Genomic DNA, 21,218 nt, shown 5'->3' with positions numbered 1-21,218 from the left:
GAGTGTGTGTAAGGACGGTGGATGTGAGTGCATGCAGCAGCCAGAATATAAATGATACAAATACATACGGTGCTTATTTGTTGCAATGCAAGTGGTTTTCTTTGAATATCTTACCTGTCTCCTGCCCTGTCTAACTGCCATGATTAACTGCTGCAGGGACTTTGATACATGGACTTAGATAGCGTGGACATAAATGTCCACCCACTTTTGTTCAGAAACCTTGAATCTGTTGAAAGAAGTGACATGTTCATTCTTGGGACAGCTTCTGCTCTGTAGCACAGTAGTTCACAGCACAGAGGGAAAGTTGTCGCAAGAACTATGGCAAACCCGCTGATGAAGCCACTTCAGGAAAATGACCACCGCCATTGTGTAAAGGACACCTTGTGCACATGGCCTATGGTGTTATTACATAGCTCACGTCTAGGAAAACATCAGGATTTATGTGCCTTAAAATATTATAATAAAGCTTTAACATCACAGGATTTCCAGATTCTATACCTCCAATATTGTAAATTAGTTATTATTATTACTTTTATGTTAGGGTCATCAATCAAACTTGAGGAAAAGCACAGAACAAGGCCATCCTAGTCCTGGCGTAGTGGAAGAGACTGTGAATAAACAAGAATCCACGGAAAAGGTAGAGGCATTGTATTGTATAGTAACCGGGGCACACCAGACCTCCAAGCTAACTGGACTGAAGAAGATCCCACCCAGGCATCGGCAGAACAAAATTACTTTTAAGTCTATAGAGCAAAAGTAAAAGTTAGTGCTGCTGGTCTCCTTCACGGAAGCCACATGTATCAGAGCCAGGCACAATTGTTCTGACGTTTCCGATAAAATACACTATAAAGATCCGGCCCAGGGACCACAGCCGGAGACCAGACAAATCCGGCTCCACCCCTGACCGGCTTCTCCCAGCGCTCCTGCAGGTGATTATAGGTGTGTGTATGTTACGGATCCGGGTGGAGGAACCTCTGTGCTGCGGTGCAGGGAGGGACCAGAGGGGCGTGACTAAGTATCTACTCGGCCCGACCAAGGTCGCACGGCGGCTCAGTCGACTCCGTGAACCAAGGAGGGACCGAGCAGAGGGACCAGGTGCGACTCTGAGACCGACCTCGTGTGAGAGCAGGTGACTCCCACGGGTCAGAAGGCAGGAACTGACCGGTACAGCAGATGAGCACGGCAGGCAGGCTGATGGGTGGTCCGGGTAGACAAGCAGGCTGATTCGGCTGATAGCCAGACGAGTGCTCCGGGTAGGCAAGCAGGCGAGCACAACAGGTAACTGGCAGGTGCCTCCAGGTAAGCAGGCAGGCGGGCACAACGGGTAACTGGCAGGTGCCTCCAGGTAAGCAGGCAGGTGGGCACAACAGATAGCTGGCAGGTGCTTCTGACGCGCCCCCTGGGCCATATTCTTTAGGGGAATACCCGGAGCCGGATCAGATGGGGGTTGTAGTCTCCGAGTGGCTGTGACCCGGTCCGTGCCCAGGGTGTCAAGCTCAGTGTGTGGCAGTCCTTACTGATGTTACGAAAGTTCTTTATGTCTACTACGCCACCCGTTGAATTGCGGTCACTTCGGCCGCCGCTGCAGCAGGGTCCACTGAGGCTGATGGTGTTTGTGCAGCTTAGGTAGTATAACCCCCAACGGGAGGGGTATAGCCTCAGGGGGTCAGGTGCAGAGGATGGTGGTTGTGGAAGTGCAGGGATGATGGTAATGAGAGTCAGAGTCGGGTTGTGCAGTTCAGGGTTCTTTACTTACTGCAGATGTTCCGGTCACTCCGGCCTTGAGTGACCACCCGAGCCGTGCTGCGTCCACCAGGTCCTGGACTCGGCCAACCCCCAAGTAGTTCTGGAGCGTGGTTCTGAGCTCCCTTTCTGTCCTGTCCTCGTCTCTGGCCTTCCCCACCAGGGATCCACCTATGTCCGGCTCCCTCGGGCCTTCTGTTGGTAACCCTTGACTCTGGGTTCCCTGACCCTACGCGTGGTCTGCCTTCCGGGTGGATTTGGTGGGTGGCCGTGGCAGATGCTGCCCACGGCCTCCGGTCTCTGGCTGAGGTATGCTGTAGCCCCCACCAGTTTGGGATCCGGTACCCTGTTGCCAACTCTTCACCCTAGGGTTGTACTTGGGTTCTCAGAGTTCCTTCTGTCTCCCCCTCTGGGTCTTTCTTTCTCTCCTCTCTCACTCTTGCTCTGGGGCTGCTCTGCTCTTCTGCTTTCTTCCTCTGACTCTGCAAAAGACTGACTGACTGACCCTGATCTTAGATGGTGCCCACCTTAAATACTCCCTCTATGTGTGAGCTCAGGTGACCAGCACCCAATGAGCTCCTAACTTTACACAGGCTGCTCCCCCTATCTGCCCCTACACTACTGGGATGTACCACCCCCCTCCCACTCCAGCCAAGGACAGACTCGGTCGTACCTGCACATTATTAAGTGGGAGTACCATTGGTCTGTCCTCCGGAAATGGGATGTGTGTAGTGCATGCAGCCTTCTGAGCTCAGTTCCACACTCCATCCTTACCCGGGAGTGGAATACCACACCTCTGGGTTGAGGTGCAATACCCCTGTAGCAGCCGAATCCTCAGGGTGCTACATTCCCCCCTGGTAAATCACAGCACGTCCTCGGGCTGCAAGATATAAAAAACACCAAAACATACAATTTTTGCATAAACAACATAATAAAACATCATATTTATATCAGCATAAACTTTTCATATCAACTTTCTTATCTTCTGGTTCCTCCGGTCACGGTGCAACTTGTGACCGGGTAAAGTGCGACAGTCTCTTTTAGTAAAAACAACAGTTTCCTATAAAACCGGTAGGGGGCGCTTTAGGAAGCGCAACTATATACAAGGGATATGGCCGCTCTCAGTCCTCGGCCAGGTATTAGGAAAGGGATGACCGCTCTCAGTCCTCGGTCAGTGGGAATAGGGACACACGGGGTTAACAGTTCAATTCTCTGGTCCCAACGGGGACTATATTAGCAGCAACGGTTCACTGTGCCCCGACGGGCAACTATATACAGCTTCTACTCTGCTGTACTCAACGACGACGTCCTCCTGCTCTTTCTTTGTGGTTACCTTTAGCTTCAGACCCGTCCGGGTCCTCTTGCTCCTCTTCACACCGCAGCTCCTCCTCCGTCAGGCGATGCACATGGAGGGCGTAGGGTCCTTTGGCACACTTGTGCCGGGTGAAGGTGACCTCGTCCCCTACATACAGGTCACGTCCTCTGTGTCCCTCCGGTAGGTGGGACTCAACGTCTCTTCTTGTCACGAAGACGTCGCCTGGGGTGCGGTGATCTCGGATGAAGCCCCACCCGTGCTGCATATTAAACTTGATCACAGTCCCGGTGGAAGGGGGACCATGAGCTGCACGGGGACTCCTCCTGGCCCGGCTCTTCTGCTCCGCGCTCCTTATCTGCGCTTGTTGTTCTCGGACCCGCCTCTCTCTCCGCTCCCTCTCAAAGACCTCGAGCTGCTGCCGGCAGCACTCTGCACGCTCCGCTGCAGCTGCCCGGGTCTCCTGAGTGAACCCCATGAGATCTTCTCCGGTGGGGTCCCACTCAAACTGTGCCTCCTCTAGCGGGGGCGAGGTCCTTTTTACGGGCTTTGGAACCGGAATCAGGGGCTCGTCTAGGGGTCTCTCTTTCCGGAGTCGGGGATGGTGAAACTCCGGTGGCCATATAAAGGGCTGCCCATCCGGGCACGTATGTTGGGCGAACAGATCTTCTCCCAGATGCGGCACTCTTGGTTTTATGGGCGCGGTGGTGGTGGCGGCCGGGTTGCCCAGGCCTTGCGGCCAGGCCTGGGGCACCTGGAAAGTGAAGGGCACCGTAAGGACGGCGGCGCCCTGGGCTACTTGGCCCTGCGACCAGGCCGGTGGCTCCGCGGAGGTAGGGGGCGCTGTTGGTATTGCGGCGCCCGGGGGAACTAGGCCCTGCGACCAGGCTGGTAGTTCTTCCTGCTTGGTCACGCTCGGGGTCGAGGCGTGTGACGTCACAGGGGTCGCGGCTGCAGCTTCCGGTTGAGGCCTAGTCTGTGGCGGTGACGTTGCGGTTACGGGCACGGCAGGGGGTACTTCGGGCTCTGCGACGGGGAGCTGGGGCAGGTGCGCGGTTTCCCGGTTTGGGGTAGAGACGTCCCCTTTACCTGCCTCCTCTCGTTCGGCTCCCTTCTCGGCGCCGTCTCCGGCCTTCAGTCCTCCTGCGCCATCCTCAGAGGCGGTCTGTCTCCTCGTCTCGGGTGGCGTGCTCCGCTGACGGGTTCTTGTCTGCTGGGCCATCTCTCGGCTCCACTCCGCTAACGTCTCTCGCTGCACCCGGGCCATCCTCCGTGCGAGGCCCTCCAGCGCGGTCTGTGCACACTCCCGATCTCGGGGGAGCTGTGCCAAGACCTCCACTAAGCCTAGTGGGGTCGTTGCTTCTAGCAGGCTCCTGACCAACGGGTCGGTGCTGCTCTGCTCTCCTTCCGTTGTCTCCAGCAGGCCTTCTGGAGTGGCGACCGGCAACAGGCTCCTGACCACTGGGTCGGTGCTGCCTGGAGTGGCGGCCCGCATCAGGCTCCTGACCACTGGGTCGGTGCTGCCTGGCTCTCCCTCCATCTCCGGGTAGGCTCTTTCTGGACTCTGCTCCAGGCTTCTTGTCTCCGGGTGCGCTCTCTCCAGACTCCTCCAAGCGACACCCATCTTTGCTCTCTTCTTCTCAGTCCTCCCACTTCGAGGGCGGTCCCGGGGCCACTTGGTGATTGTCAGCTCCAGGGGCAGTTCTTTCACGCTGACAGACACCTCTAGCATCACAGTCTCTGTTGGTGGGGGCGGTTTCCACTTTTGGCGCCATTTTCGGTCCTGGCCCACGATGGGAGGCGGCCTCTTGCCATCCTCTGGCACGCCCATAATGGCGTCCGCTCTGACAAGGCGGGAAACCTTTGGAAATGGCGGGAATCGTCTCCCAGTGGCGGGAAACTCTGCAGATGGCGGGAAAAAGCTGTTAATGGCGGACAACCGGCGGGAATCGACCTGTGATGGAGTCCGATGGCGGGGACCCTCCGGAACCGGCAGGAGACTTCTTTTTGAGGTAAACTTGTTCTTTTCTTCAGGCACGCAGTACCCGGGTGTTGCGGGCACGTTATCCTGCCGACTACGCCAAAGTTGACGCGCCCCCTGGGCCATATTCTTTAGGGGAATACCCGGAGCCGGATCAGATGGGGGTTGTAGTCTCTGAGTGGCTGTGACCCGGTCCGTGCCCAGGGTGTCAAGCTCAGTGTGTGGCAGTCCTTACTGATGTTACGAAAGTTCTTTATGTCGACTACGCCACCCGTTGAATTGCGGTCACTTCGGCCGCCGCTGCAGCAGGGTCCACTGAGGCTGATGGTGTTTGTGCAGCTTAGGTAGTATAACCCCCAACGGGAGGGGTATAGCCTCAGGGGGTCAGGTGCAGAGGATGGTGGTTGTGGAAGTGCAGGGATGATGGTAATGAGAGTCAGAGTCGGGTTGTGCAGTTCAGGGTTCTTTACTTACTGCAGATGTTCCGGTCACTCCGGCCTTGAGTGACCACTCGAGCCGTGCTGCGTCCACCAGGTCCTGGACTCGGCCAACCCCCAAGTAGTTCTGGAGCGTGGTTCTGAGCTCCCTTTCTGTCCTGTCCTCGTCTCTGGCCTTCCCCACCAGGGATCCACCTATGTCCGGCTCCCTCGGGCCTTCTGTTGGTAACCCTTGACTCTGGGTTCCCTGACCCTACGCGTGGTCTGCCTTCCGGGTGGATTTGGTGGGTGGCCGTGGGAGATGCTGCCCACGGCCTCCGGTCTCTGGCTGAGGTATGCTGTAGCCCCCACCAGTTTGGGATCCGGTACCCTGTTGCCAACTCTTCACCCTAGGGTTGTACTTGGGTTCTCAGAGTTCCTTCTGTCTCCCCCTCTGGGTCTTTCTTTCTCTCCTCTCTCACTCTTGCTCTGGGGCTGCTCTGCTCTTCTGCTTTCTTCCTCTGACTCTGCAAAAGACTGACTGACTGACCCTGATCTTAGATGGTGCCCACCTTAAATACTCCCTCTATGTGTGAGCTCAGGTGACCAGCACCCAATGAGCTCCTAACTTTACCCAGGCTGCTCCCCCTATCTGCCCCTACACTACTGGGATGTACCACCCCCCTCCCACTCCAGCCAAGGACAGACTCGGTCGTACCTGCACATTATTAAGTGGGAGTACCATTGGTCTGTCCTCCGGAAATGGGATGTGTGTAGTGCATGCAGCCTTCTGAGCTCAGTTCCACACTCCATCCTTACCCGGGAGTGGAATACCACACCTCTGGGTTGAGGTGCAATACCCCTGTAGCAGCCGAATCCTCAGGGTGCTACACTTCCAGATAAGCAGGCTGGCGGGCATGGCAGGTAACAGACAGGTGCTTCTGACTCGCCCCCTGGGCCGTGGGGCACTCGGATCCGGGCAATAGGGAAACGGTGGGAGTAGTAGTGGCAACCCGGTTCCGTGGCTCAGGGTGGTCAGGCCAGTGGTAGTCTGTTATGTGCTGATGTTTATGTCCGACTACGCCACCCGTGGATTGCGGTTATTAGGAACCGCCGCTGCATGCAGACCGCTGGGGCTGATGAGGTGTGCAGCTAGGGTAGTGTGACTCCCCACGGGAAGAGTGCGGCCCCAGGGCAGTATAGTGGATGGTGGGAGTGATGGTAGTGAGAGTCCCAGTGCTGGTAGTGCTGGAGGCGCGAAGGAGCACACAGACAATAGGTTGCAGTCCAGGGTCTTTACTGAAACAGGTAAACTGACCCACAAACAGTCCCAGCTAGGAGGGGATCTGGATGTCTGAGAGCAACGGGGAAATTGGCGCTGGTCAGGGTGAGGGTGTAGGCCTACCGTGCTTTCTGCGCTCCTTCTGGCTATCTCCTCCTGATAGGGTAACAGCCCACGTTTCCGAGCTTTCCGTGTATTCTCGCCTGTATGGCCTGCGACGTGGGTTCCTTTCTGCTCCCAGCCTTGTACGGCTTTACTGGTCCCTTCGGTTGTGGCAGGGCCTCCAGGCTTCTTAGGCCAAGGAATGTACAGTCCCTTGCGAACTGGTTCTCTGCTGGGGGATGTGGAATCCTTCCAGCCTCAGACACCAAAGTCTGGTAAGATTAAGTCTTTTCTCTGCCAAGACAGGATCTCTTCGCCTCTTGTCTCTGGCTTGTGGCTCTCCTACTGCCACACTTCCTCTTAGGTGCAACACAACTTTCTGTCCCTGCTCTGGGACACCTCTCAGTGCTGAGGCAGGTCGTCCAGTTCTCTCTAACCCTGCGCTCAGTACCAGCTTTTATAGGGGCAGCCAGCTCCCCCTACTGGCCTGAGACAGGAGGCATTGCATGCTAATGTTCCCCTGACTAGAGAACCTCCCACTTGCTCTCAGACACAGCTTTAATTACACTTGTGGCATCCAGGTCAGGGTGACACACTTCCAGGTAAGCAGACAGGCGGGCACGGCAGGTAACAGACAGGTGCTTCCAGGTAAGCAGGCATGGCAGGTAACAGGCAGGTGCTTCCAGGTAAGCAGGCTGGCGGACACGGCAGGTAACAGGCAGGTGCTTCCAGGTAAGCAGGCAGGCGGGCACGGCAGGTAACAGGCAGGTGCTTCCAGGTAAGTGGGCTGGCGGGCACGGCAGGCAACAGGCAGGTGCTTCCAGGTAAGCGGGCTGGCGGGCACGGCAGGCAACAGGCAGGTGCTTCCAGGTAAGCGGGCTGGCGGGCACGGCAGGTAACAGGCAGGTGCTTCCAGGTAAGTGGGCTGGCGGGCACGGCAGGTAACAGGCAGGTGCTTCCAGGTAAGCGGGCTGGCGGGCACGGCAGGTAACAGGCAGGTGCTTCCAGGTAAGCAGGCAGGCGGGCACGGCAGGTAACCGGCAGGTGCTTCCAGGTAAGCGGGCTGGCGGGCACGGCAGGTAACAGGCAGGTGCTTCCAGGTAAGCGGGCTGGCGGGCAGCGCCCATAGACAGACTGGCGGACTGGAGTGTAGACAGACTGTCGGGCTGGAAAGTAGTCAGACTGGCGGACTGGACTGAAGATCAGACTGGCGGACAGGACTGACTTGCAGAGGACCTGAGAGCTGAAGCAAAGTAAGTATCACAGAGCAACAACCTTGCATGGGCACCTCCATATTGGAGGAGGTGCCTTTAATAGGGAAAGTTCTCCGGCCATTGGCCGGGGACTTTTTAGGACGGCGCGCACGGTCCCTTCAAGAGGGAGGGAGCGCGCGCTCCCTAAGCACAGAGCCAGGGAAGCTGCGTGCACCAGCAGCAGCTGCAGGGAGTCCGGAAGACGCCAGAGCAGGACCGCGGCGGTAAGGGGGGCGGCGTCTCTGCCTGGCAAGGGGCAGAGACGCTGATGCTACAGTGTATATTGTAACGGGTCTGGGAGGTGGAACCTCTGAGCAACTATACAAAGGGGCAGTCCTTGTAAGGAAGCGGGTGGCTCCCAGGCAAGGCGGGCAGGTAGTCACGGCAAGTGACACGGACAGTCTCTGTGTAGAAGGGCAGGAAGTCACGGCAAGTGACGGGGACAGTCTCTTGACAGGCGGATGGTCACGGCAAGTGACAGCAGGGTAAGAGTCTCTAGACGGGCAGGTGGTCACGGCAAGTGACAGCAGGGAAGAGTCTCTAGATTGGCTAGCAGGCAGGTAGCAGGTGAGCGCTCCCAGGTGAGCGGACAAGAGTCTCTGGACTGGCAGGTGGTCACGGCAAGTGATGGCAGAGCCTCCAGGTAGGCTAGCAGGCAGGTAGCAGGTGAGCGCTCCCAGGTGAGCGGGCAAGAGTCTCTGGACAGGCAGGTGGTCACAGCAAGTGACGGCAGAGCCTCCAGGTAGGCTAGCAGGCAGGTAGCAGGTGAGCGCTCCCAGGTGAGCGGACAAGAGTCTCTGGACTGGCAGGTGGTCACAGCACGTGACGGCATAGCCTCCAGGTAGGCTAGCAGGCAGGTAGCAGGTGAGCGCTCCCAGGTGAGCGGGCAAGAGTCTCTGGACTGGCAGGTGGTCACGGCAAGTGACGGCAGAGCCTCCAGGTAGGCTAGCAGGCAGGTAACTGGCAGGTACTTCCTGGTCCGCAGGCGGACTGATCCATAGACAGACTGGCAGGTGCTGGTAGGCAGACTGTCGGACCACAGGATAGCAAGCAGGTAAGCAGATATCAGGCAGGTATCAAGCAGGAATCTGGCAGGTGACTGGCAGGTAACTGGTAACGGGACCTGAGGGCTGAAGCAGAGTTGAAAGGCTTTGCAACAACATTGCTCGGGCACCTCCATTTTGGAGGAGGTGCCTTATATATGGTGAAGTCCTCCGGCCATTGGCCGGGGACTCCTTAGGACGGCGCGCGCGGCCCCTTTAAGAGAGGGGGAGTGCGGGCGCGCGCGCCCTAAGCACAGAGGCCGGGAAGCAGCGCGCGCTGCCAGCAGAGCGGAAGGAAGCCGCCGGGCACGGAGCGGAGAGGTGAGGGGAACGGCGTCCCTGCCTAGCAGGAGGCAGGGACGCCGACGCTACATATATCAGCATAGACCTGTCAATCAGCTATAGCAGTGCTGGAAGAAGCCGACCAAGGGTGGTATGGGCAACATAAATAAGGTTCCCTTTACATTTAATTTTTATTGAATTTCTCGGTAATGTTTTTTTTCATATTACAATTTTTATTAAAAATAAGTATTATTGTAGCTTGTGATCAGGGCCTTCACCCCTCTAGGTATTTGGTGAATTATGTGTTAGTCTGTAATGTCTTATCTTGTTTGTACAAGTTCCCCCTGAGTTGTAAAGTGCTGCGGAATTTGTCAGCACTATACAAATAAAAAGTATTATTATAATATTAGAAATCTTGCAGTTTCCACGCTGCCCACTGAGGCTTCTTTAGAGTCTTTACTTCCTGTTGTTTCAGTAAATGTAAACAGACTCTGACCCTAATTTTTATATTGAAGCATCTAACGATCGCGTGCAAAAGTCATTGTAGTAGGAGAGGAAAATGTGAGCTGTGACATCGCCTATTGTGAATGGTAGATTCCGTGTTATCAGCCACTGTACAGAAGGAGGAGGAGGAGGTGAGCTGTGATATCACCTATTCTGATTGATGGACCCTTGGTTTTCAGTTGTTAGCAGCTTTGTACAGTGGTGCTTGAAATTTTGTGAACCCTTCATAATTTTTCATATTTCTGCTCGTCCGAGTGAACTTTAGCAAACTGCAGATGGGCAGCAATGTCCTTTTTGAAGAGCAGTGTCTTTCATTATCTTACAATGTACACCATTGTTGTTCTGTATCGCCTGTTGGTGGACTCTTGAAAATTAACGTTAATGTGAGTGAGGCCTTTAGTTGTCTAGAGATTACCTTTGGTTTCTTTGTGTCCTCAGAAATGTCATCTTTTCTTGCCATGATACACTTCCACAAACATGTTCTGAAGATCAGACTTTCTTAGATCCCTGTTCTTATCCACTTTACCCCCTCCCCCAAGCCTGTTTTCACCTTCATGACCAGGCCAAATTTTACAATTCTGACCACTGTCACTTTATGAGATAATAATTCTGGAGCGTCAACGGATCCCACTAATTCTGAGACTGTTTTTTCGTGACATATTGTACTTCATGATTGTGGTAAAATTTATTCGATATCACTTCCGTTTATTTATGGGAAAAAAAGGAAATTTGACGAATAGTTTGAAAATCTTGTAATTTTTAAACTTTTAATTTTTATGCCCTTAAGTCAGAGAGATGTCTCACAAAATAGGTAATAAATAGTATTGATCGAGCACTAAAATGCTCGGGTGCTCGAAGCTCGGGCCGAGCTCACCGTGATACTCGGATGCTCGACCCGAACAATGAGCCCAATGTTAGTCTATGGGAGACCCGAGCATTTTTGCGGTGGCACCCCCGGCAGTCTATAGAAAGCCTAAAAAGTGCCCAAAACGATAGTGACAGTGCTCAAAAGACATGGGGACAGCATGGGGATCGCCCCAGGAAGCATTTCTGACCCCCAGGTGACTGCTGTCAACAACGTGGTCAGAGGTATTAAGCCACTTTTACGGGCTCACAATAAGACGTTCAAAAACGAAACTGAAACTGTTTTCCTGTGAAATATGTTAAGGAAGATACTTTCCAGGGTAAAGACTTGTGTATAAGGTAAAATAAATAACCAAAAACAAAAATACTCCTCCACACCTTGGGCTATGTTCACAAGTAGCATTTTTTATGTGTTTTTGCACTTTTGTATTGCTTTCAACCGTGAGAAATGCATTCACCGGGAAATGTCATTTTAACATTTTACAATCTTATCTGGCCATGTGCTGTGTGACACATGCATACAGAAAAGACATGGGAACAGCATGGCGAAGACCCCTGGAAGCATCTCTGACACCCAGGTCACTGCCTAAAAGTGTGCCCATCAGAAGTGATCCTTGCCGCATCAGAAGATGCAGACTTGCAACTATCCCCGTGCAAATCCTTCTCCCAGGGCAGTGTTCAATTGTACCTCCCCCAATCTTTGCAATACAAGCGCAAATATGCAGCCTGCCACCCACCCACCCCCAGGCTGCAATACCATACTGCTAGCTTGCACTTGAAATGGGGCCTTTAAGGCATGTGGAGGCGGAATCTGTCCACCACGTCATGGCTGCGTCGGCGGCCTGGTATCCATACTCAGTCCCCAGCCGCCCAGCGGCCGCGTGTCCATGCTTGGTCCCCAGCCGCCAGTCCCCAGCTGCCGCGCGGCCGGGTGTCCACACACGGTCCCCAGCCGCCCCTATTTGTCCCGATGCGCCTTATACACAAGCGCGCATACCAAAACATTACCTGTGCCCTCCCCAGTGCATTTAGTGGGAAGGACAGCCTAACCACAAACACGTGGACAAGTGAATGTGGCCAGGGATGGTCCATCTCACTGACGCCTTCACACTGGGTTAATATTGTGGAAGCCAGGACACAGTTGGACAGTGGGATGCAACACGTCCTCCCGACATAGAGGATTGCGGGTCCTGGGTCTCAATCAGGCTTCATCACAAAGTTCAGAAGGTAGACAGCAGCAGTGGTCGGCCTCCTACACAACGAGTAAATTATTCATGATCATGAGGCCATCCATCTCCTTAGCTTTCTGTTCCTTGGAATGCAAGTGCATGTATGTAGTAGCGGTTAGGCCTGAGGTGGTCAGCGTTTTGGCGCATATCCTACCTCCTCCGAGGATTGCTGGATGTTTTCCTGCTACTATCCCCGTTCTATGACTCCCGTTAAAACAAATCTTCAGGTGATGAATGATGAATGAGGTGGTGGCAAAGGAGAAAGAGCAGGAGGAACAGGGACCAATCACATCAATATCAGGCCAGTCAACCACACATGTCTTGTAGGATATGTTTCTGTACCAAAAGGAGCGGTTCGGCTACACAGTTATAGGGCATACAGTGAGTGCAATGCCTACCAAAAATTTCGAGGCACTCCAATGACCCTTGGAAGTGACATGGAGGTCAGAGGGCCTTAACTAAACCATTTTTTCCATTTATAGCAACTGGGTCTCCTGTGCACTGTTGGCCTAAGCAGTGAATGGAAGGCTTTCCAAAAATTATGAGGAACTGCAATGCCCTTTGAAACAGATGTGGATTACAGCGTACTAAAAACCTTCTACCCATTATTGGGGAGTGGGTCTCCCTTAGTGTTCGCCTATGCATTGAAAAGCAAAAGTTGACTAAAATTAGGAGGAAATGCAATGCCCGTTGGAAGAGTCGTGGAGGTTAGAGGTAATTAAAAACAACATTTCAATGCCCCTTGGAAGAGCTGTGGAGTTCAGAGTGGTTTAACAAGACAGTTTTTAATGCCCCTTGGAAGAGACGTGGAGGTCACAGTAGCTTAGCAAGACTGTTTTAATGCCCTTTGGAAGAGACGTGGAGTTCAGAGTGGTTTAACAAGACGGTTTTAATGCCCCTTGGAAGAGACGTGGAGGACCCAGTGGAATAAAAAGATAATATCATTGCCCCTTGGAAGAGTGGTGGAGGTCCCAGTGGAATAAAAAGACAATATCAATGCCCCTGGGAAGAGTGGTGGAGGTTACAGTGGAATAAAAAGACAATATCAATGACCCTTGGAAGAGACTTGGAGGTCACAGTAGCTTGACAAGATGGTTTTAATGCCCCTTGGAAGAGACATGGAGGTCACAGTAGCTTAACAAGACGGTTTTAATGTCCCTTGGAAGAGACGTGGAGGTCCCAGTGGAATAAAAAGACAATATCAATGCCCCCTGGAAGAGTGGTGGAGGTCGCAGTGGAATAAAAAGACAATATCAATGCCCCTTGGAAGAGTGGTGGAGGTCGCAGTGGAATAAAAAGACAATATCAATGCCCCTTGGAAGACTGGTGGAGGTCCCAGTGGAATAAAAAGACAATATCAATGAGCCTTGGAAGAGACGTGGAGGCCACAGTAGCTTGACAAGACAATTTTAATGCCCCTTGGAAGAGACGTGAAGTTCAGAGTGGTTTAACAAGACGGTTTTAATGCCCCTTGGAAGAGACGTAGAGGTCACAGTAGCTTAACAAGACGGTTTTAATACCCCTTGGAAGAGACGTGGAGGTCCCAGTGGAATATAAAGACAATATCAATGCCCCCTGGAAGAGTGGTGGAGGTCGCAGTGGAATAAAAAGACAATATCAATGCCCCTTGGAAGAGTGGTGGAGGTCGCAGTGGAATAAAAAGACAATATCAATGCCCCTTGGAAGAGTGGTGGAGGTCGCAGTGGAATAAAAAGAAAATATCAATGCCCCTTGGAAGAGACGTGGAAGTCACAGTAGCTTAACAAGACGATTTTAATGCCCCTTGTAAGAGACATGGAGGTCACAGTAGCTTAACAAGACGGTTTTAATGCCCCTTGGAAGAGACGTGGAGGTCACAGTGGAATAATAAGACAATATCAATGCCCCTTGTAAGAGACGTGGAGGTCCCAGTGGAATAAAAAGACAATATCAATGACCCTTGGAAGAGACGTGGAGGTCACAGTAGCTTAACAAGATGATTTTAATGCCCTTTACAAGAGCCATACAGTACAGCATATTAAAAACATTATTCCCATTATTGGGGAGTGGGTCTCCCATAGTCTTTGCCTATTCCTTCCAAGCTAAAGCTGCCAAAAATTAGGATGGAGGAACTTGCAATGCCCCTTACAAGAGCCATGCAGTACAGCATATTAAAAACATTATTCCCATCATTGGGGAGTGGGTCTCCCATAGTCTTTGCTTATGCCTTCCAAGCAAAAGCTGCCAAAAATTAGGACGGAGGAACTTGCAATGCTGGCAACACGGACCACGGTCACCCTGATGGTATAGTGGTGGTGGAGGCTGAGGATAAGGAGAAGAGCAAAAAACAGCTGAAATGAGGAAGCGTATACCCATGTGTGGGTGTGAAGAGGTGCATGTGAATACACCTCCCAAAATAACACAGTGGATTTGACTTTATCTTTATGTTACTCTGCTGTCATTTGGTGGTGATGAGAAGTCTGGCCCAATCCAGCCCTTGTTCATTTTGATAAGGGTCAGCTTGTCAGCATTGTCAGTTGACAGGCGAGGGCGCTTATCAGTTATAATTCCCCCAGCGGCACTAAAAATACGCTCCGATAACACGCTAGCGGCAGGGCAGGCCAGGACCTCCAAGGCGTACATAGCGAGCTCATTCCATGTGTCCAGCTTGGATACCCAATAATTAAAAGGCACAGAGGAATTACGGAGGACGCTGGTACGGTCGGCAAGGTACTCCCTCACCATCTTTTGAAACTTTCCACTCCTTGTGAGAGTACCCCGCGCCTCAAGGCCTGTAAGCTGGGCGGGTCTCAGAAAACTGTCCCAGAACGTTGACAGTGATCCCCTGCCTCTGCTGGATTGGAGTTGCGTCTCTCTCGCCTGTTCGCCTTGGTTGGGCAACGAATTGTGACCTCTGCCGCTAGCGTCTTCAGATGGGAATTTTTTTAACAGTTCTGCAGCAAGGGCCTTCTGGTACTGCCCCATTTTTGTAGACCTCTCCACCTCAGGAATAAGAGAGTGAAAGTTCTCCTTGTAGCGGGGGTCTAAAAGTGTCCCCAACCAGTATTGACTGTCACCCAACATTTTGACAACGCGAGGATCACGGTTAAGGCAGCGTAACATAAAGTCAGCCATGCGTGCCCAACTGGTAATGGGCAAGACTTCCATGTCCTCACCAAGATGACGACTGACCATGCTCTCCTCCTCCTTCTCCCCCCTGTCCTCAGGCCACCCACGCTGAACCGACGGTATGACAGTTGTACAGGTACTACCGTCTACAGCGCATGATACCAGCTCCTGTTCCTCCTCCTCCTCCTCTCACTGATTGTCCCCCAATGCACGTTGGGATGAGATGAGGCTGGGCTGTGTGTAATCGCCCACTACGGCTCCTTGATCCATCTCATCATACTCTGGCTGCAATGCCTCCTCTTTAATTCTCTGCAGAGAGCGTTGCAAAAGACAGACAAGTGGGATGCTGACACTAATGATGGCGTCATTGCCACTCACCATCTTGGTGGACTCCTCAAAGTTTGTCAGGATGGTACATACAGTGCCTACAAGTAGTATTCAACCCCCTGCAGATTTAGCTGGTTTGATAAGATGCAAATAAGTTAGAGCCTTCAAACTGCATTCGAGAGTAGGTTTTATGAACAGAAGTATAAATCTTACAAACCAAAAAGTTATGTTGCTCAGTTGAATTTTATTAAATTTTAAACATAAAAGTGTGGGTCAATTATTATTCAACCCCTATGTTTAATATTTTGTGGAATAACCCTTGTTTGCAATTACAGCTAATAATCGTCTTTTCTAAGACCTGATCAGGCCGGCACAGGTCTGTGGAGTTATCTTGGCCCACTCCTCCATGCAGATCTTCTCCAAGTTATCTAGGTTCTTTGGGTGTCTCATGTGGACTTTATTCTTGAGCTCCTTCCACAAGTTTTCAATTGGGTTAAGGTCAGGAGACTGACTAAGCCACTCCAACACCTTGACTTTTTCCCTCTTGAACCAGGCCTTGGTTTTCTTGGCTGTGTGCTTTGGGTCGTTGTCTTGTTGGAAGATGAAATTACGACCCATCTTAAGATCCTTGATGGAGGAGCGGAGGTTCTTGGCCAAAATCTCCATGTAGGCCGTGCTATCCATCTTCCAATGGATGCGGACCAGATGGCCAGGCCCCTTGGCTGAGAAACAGCCCCACAGCATGATGCTGCCACCACCATGCTTGACTGTAGGGATGGTATTCTTGGGGTCGTATGCAGTGCCATCCAGTCTCCAAACGTCACGTGTGTGGTTGGCACCAAAGATCTCGATCTTGGTCTCATCAGACCATAGAACCTTGAACCAGTCTGTCTCAGAGTCCTCCAAGTGATCATGAGCAAACTGTAGACGAGCCTTGACATGACGCTTTGAAAGTAAAGGTACCATACAGGCTCGTCTGGAACGGAGACCATTGTGGTGGAGTACGTTACTTATGGTATTGACTGAAACCAATGTCCCCACTGCCATGAGATCTTCCCGGAGCTCCTTCCTTGTTGTCCTTGGGTTAGCCTTGACTCTTCGGACAAGCCTGGCCTCGGCACGGGAGGACACTTTCAAAGGCTGTCCAGGCCGTGGAAGGCTAACAGTAGTTCCATAAGCCTTCCACTTACGGATGATGCTCCCAACAGTGGAGACAGGTAGGCCCAACTCCTTGGAAAGGGTTTTGTACCCCTTGCCAGCCTTGTGACCCTCCACGATCTTGTCTCTGATGGCCTTGGAATGCTCCTTTGTCTTTCCCATGTTGACCATGTCTGAGTGCTGTTCACAAGTTTGGGGAGGGTCTTAAATAGTCAGAAAAGGCTGGCAAAAGAGATCTTTAATCCACACATGTGAAGCTCATTATTCTTGGTGCCTGAACTACTTCTTAATACTTTAGGGGGACCAAACAGAATTCTTGTGGTTTGAGGGGTTGAATAATAAATGACACTCTGAATTAACTTTTAACGTTTTTAAAAAAAAAAATAAAAAAAAACCAAAAAAAAATTTGCTGCAGTGCATTTCCCACTTCCAGGCTGATCTACAGTACAAATGTCACAATGCCAAGTTAATTCCGCATGTGTCAACCAGCTAAATCTGCAGGGGGTTGAATACTACTTGTAGGCACTGTATGTCAGACATCCAGGTCCACTCCTGAGGTCTTATGTGTGGAGTCTGACCTGAATATCAACGGCCTTGTTGCAGCTGGTACTCCACAACTGCTCTCTTCCGCTCACAAATCCTTTGCAACACGTGGAGGGTAGAGTTCCAACGTGTGGGGACATCACACACCAGTCGGTGTGCCGGAAGCTGCAAACGTTGCTGCAACACAGCAAGTGCGGCGGAAGCTGTAGCTGACTTGTGAAAATGAGCTGACAGGCGGCGTACTTTGATGAGCAGATCTGGCAACTTGGAGTACGATTCTTTTTTCTGAAATCCCGAAATGTCTGAAATCCTGAAATGTCCAAGATGGCGGCGCCCGGTTTTAAATACTCAAGGTGACGCTGTGCGGCCAGCCAATCACTGTAATGCCCACAACCAACATGGCTGCAGCATTACAATGACTGACTGGCAATCCCTGCATGTTCATTGGCTCTGTAAAGAGCGCCAAACGTGCCGGGCGGAGACCCGAGCTCCCGCTCGAGTAACCCGGAAATGCTCGGTGCTCGCCGAACATCCCGAGTAGTGAGATGCTCGGGCGAGTACCGAGCAGTGTCGAGCATGCTCGCTCAACACTATTAATAAATAAAATTTCCCACATGTATACTTTACATCAGCACAATTTTTGAAACAACATTTTTTTTTGTTGGCAAGTTAGAAGGGTTAAAATTTGAACAGCGATTTTCTCATTTTTCCAACAACATCTACAAAACCATTTTCCTCAGTGATGTAAGCCCGCAAGGGCAGGGTCCTCTTCCCTTTGTATCAGTCTATCATTGTTAGTTCTTTACTGTAAATGGAATCTATGGCGCTATATAAATAAATAATAATTATAGGGACCACATGACATTTGAAGTGACTTTGAGGGGTCAGAACAGAAAATACCCAACAGAAAATGCCTAAAAGTGACACCATTCTAAAAACTGCACCCTTCAAGGTTCGTTAAAACCAAATTCAAGAAGTTTATTAACCCTTCAGGTGCTTCATAGGAATTAATGGAATGTGGAAGGAAAAAAATGAACATTTAACTTTTTTTTCACAAACATTTTACTTTACACCCAAATTTTTTTATTTTCACAAGGTAACAGGAGAAAATGGATCAAAAAATTTGTTGTGAAATTTCTCCTGAGTATGCTGATACCCCATATGTGGGGGAAAACTACTGTTTGGGCGCACGGCAGAGCTTGGAAGGGAAGGAGCTCCATTTGACTTTTTGAACCCACAATTTGTTGGAATAATTAGCAGACGCCATGTCGCGTTTGGAGAGCCCCTGATGTGCCTAAACAGTGGAAACCCCCTCAAATGACACCATTTTAGATACTAGACCACTCAAGGAACTTATCTAGATGTGTGGTGAGCACCTTGAACCCCCAGGTGCTTCACAGAAGTTTATAACGTAAAGCCGTGAAAATAAAAAAATCTAATTTTTCCCACAAAAATGTTATTTTCGCCCCAAATTTTGCATTTTCACAAAGGTAACAGGAGAAAATGGAACCCAAAATTTGTTGTGCAATTTCTCCTGAGCACGCAGATACCCCATATGTGGGGAAAACCACTGTTTGGGTGCACAGCAGGGCTCAGAAAGGAAGGATTGATGTTTTGGAACACAGACTGTGATGGAATGGTCTGCGGGTGTCATGTTGCATTTGGGGAGCCCTTGATGTGCCTAAACAGTGGAAACCCCCCCACAAGTGACCCCTTTTTGGAAACCAGGGCCCCTTAAGTAATTTATCTAGATGTGTGGTGAGCACGCACATTGAATGCACATGTGCTTCTCAGAATTTTACAACGTTGATCTGTAAAAATGAAAAAAATATATATTTTTCCCACAAGAATGTTGTTTTAGCCCCCAATTTTTGCATTTCATAAGGATAGCAGGACAAGATGGACCCCAAAATTTGTTGTGCAATTTCTCCTGAGTACATCAATACCCCATATGTGGTCAAAAATTACTTTTGAGGCACAGTCCAATACCCAGAAGGGAAGAAGCGCCATATTGGGGTTCAGATTTTGATGAACTGGTTTGAGGGTGCCATGTCACATTGGCAGATCCCCTGAGGTGCTAGAACAGCAGACCCCCCATGAATGACCCCATTTTACAAACTATACCTCTCAATGAATTCATCTAGCGGTGCAGTGATCATATTGATACCACAGGTAGGCCACAGAATTTTATACCATTGGGCAGTGAAGAAAAATAATTATATTTTTACCACCAAAATTTTGTTTTAGCCCAAGATTTTAAATTTTTACACTGGGAAATGGGTAAAAATGGCACCAAAATTTGACCCACAATTTCTTCTGAATGTAGAAATACCTTATATGTGGTTGTACAGTACTGCTTAGCCACATGGCAAGATTCGGGAGTGGAGGAGCGCTAGTTGCCTCCTGGAGCTCAGATTTTCCTAGAATAGCATGCGGTCTCCATATACAGAGCCCCTAAGTACCAGAAGAGCAGAATCCCCCCTCAAGTGATTCCATTTTGGAAATTATACCCCTTTGGGAATTTATCTACAGGTATAGTAACGATTTTGACTCCATGGGTCTTTTCCAGAAACAAGCAGTAGCGGATGTTGCTGAGTGAGAATTGTAAACTGTTGCTGTAGTGACTAGTACATTGTAGGGACCAGTACATTGTAGTGACCAGTACGTTGTAGTGACCAGTATGTTGTAGTGCCCGTAGATTGTAGTGACCAGTACATTGTAGTCACCAGTACATTGTAGTCACCAGTACTTTGTAGTCCCCAGTACGTTGTAGTGCCCATACATTGTAGTGCTTAGTATGTTGTAGTGCACAGCTTAGGCTTCACACATTTCAAATGACGAGGCCAGTTCTTGACTACATCATATGATGGGGAATCATCACCATAAACCTCTTTCATCTCATCGAACGTCTCCTCTAGTGTGCAGCTTTTCAAGTTGATGTTTTTATTGGTACCATTTTCGGGCACATGCCATTTCTTGATCCCTTTCTATTCAGATTTTTGTGAGGCAGAATGAACAAAAACCAGCAATTCATGGATACGTCCAAGGTTGTGAAAGGGTTAAAATTGCCAACTCACACCTTATTGTCATCCCTTTGATTGAAAACACCAGACTCTAAAGTCACCTTCAAATTATCTGCAAATCCTAAAGGTTCACATACTTTTGCCACTCTTACATGATGTTTGATTTTCCTCAATAAAAAATGATAAACTGTTATATTTTTTACTAATTTATTTGAGGTTGTTCTCTTTATGCATTAGAAAGACTTGTGTGACAATACAGTTTTAGATCAAATTTTATGCAGAAATATGGAAAATTCTGAAGGGTTCGAAAACTTTCAAACACCACAGTATAGAGGTGTTTATCAGTCATCGTAATCCAGTCTGTGCTAATAATGAGCCTATTGTAAACTCTTTCTGAAAGGACAGGAAGTATGAGTCTTAAAATAGAGGTCCAGCGTGAAAAGGCAAGATTACTAATTTTGTGTTTTAATAAATATTGTGATACGAAATAAAGACAAAAACGTTGCACAGATTTCCTACACAGTAACAATTATTCTGAGCAGTGATACACATATATATTATTTTTCTACATATATCAATAGAATACACACGCACACACCTCAATTGCAATTCTGGGTATCACATTTGGACAAATGCATCACTGATCTGCAAATTATAAAAAAATGGAAACAACATTTTCAAAACATCTTAATTTCTTCAGTCTGGAGTATGAGCCACCTCCAGCCTCGGCTGCTTTCACTGAGGTTATTAATGGGTATTGTCTGAGGAAGGTTCTGCCAAGCATAGGCCACGTGGTCTCCAGGTGGAGAATGGAGCTGGAATGGAGGTCTGTCCTTTTCAGTGATGAGTCCCGCTGTTGTCTTGGATGCAATGATAGCCAGAGATGAGTCTGGAGACAACATGGGCAATGCCATGAAGAGGTAACGTGACACTTCCTCTTGGGATTATGGTGTGAGGTGGGATGATTTACTTTAGCTGGACCCCCCTTATACCGTCCTCACACGATAGCATGGTGTGCACTGAGACATGTAGCTAAACCCCCTGTCTT

At 50.3% G+C, this 21,218-nt stretch overlaps 1 protein-coding gene and 1 long non-coding RNA gene across 3 annotated transcripts in view; one reads left to right on the top strand and one right to left on the bottom strand.

Annotated features, from left to right (window-relative positions):
• Positions 1–21,218, top strand: part of LOC141164096 (uncharacterized) — a 67,001-nt gene that overhangs the window by 6,781 nt on the left and 39,002 nt on the right. The window lies entirely within an intron of this gene.
• LOC141164865 (uncharacterized) overlaps positions 1–21,218 on the bottom strand; it is a 56,545-nt gene that overhangs the window by 4,262 nt on the left and 31,065 nt on the right. For both annotated transcript variants that reach the window (XR_012250952.1, XR_012250953.1), the window contains one exon: positions 115–226. This is a non-coding gene — a long non-coding RNA (uncharacterized lncRNA). The remainder of the gene's footprint in view (positions 1–114; positions 227–21,218) is intronic.

This window comes from Phyllobates terribilis, unplaced genomic scaffold, assembly GCF_046119375.1.
Source record: "Phyllobates terribilis strain yellow unplaced genomic scaffold, ASM4611937v1 Scaffold_10__3_contigs__length_209671492, whole genome shotgun sequence".
Lineage (NCBI taxonomy): Eukaryota > Metazoa > Chordata > Amphibia > Anura > Dendrobatidae > Phyllobates > Phyllobates terribilis.
This window is presented reverse-complemented; position numbering and strand designations above follow the sequence as displayed.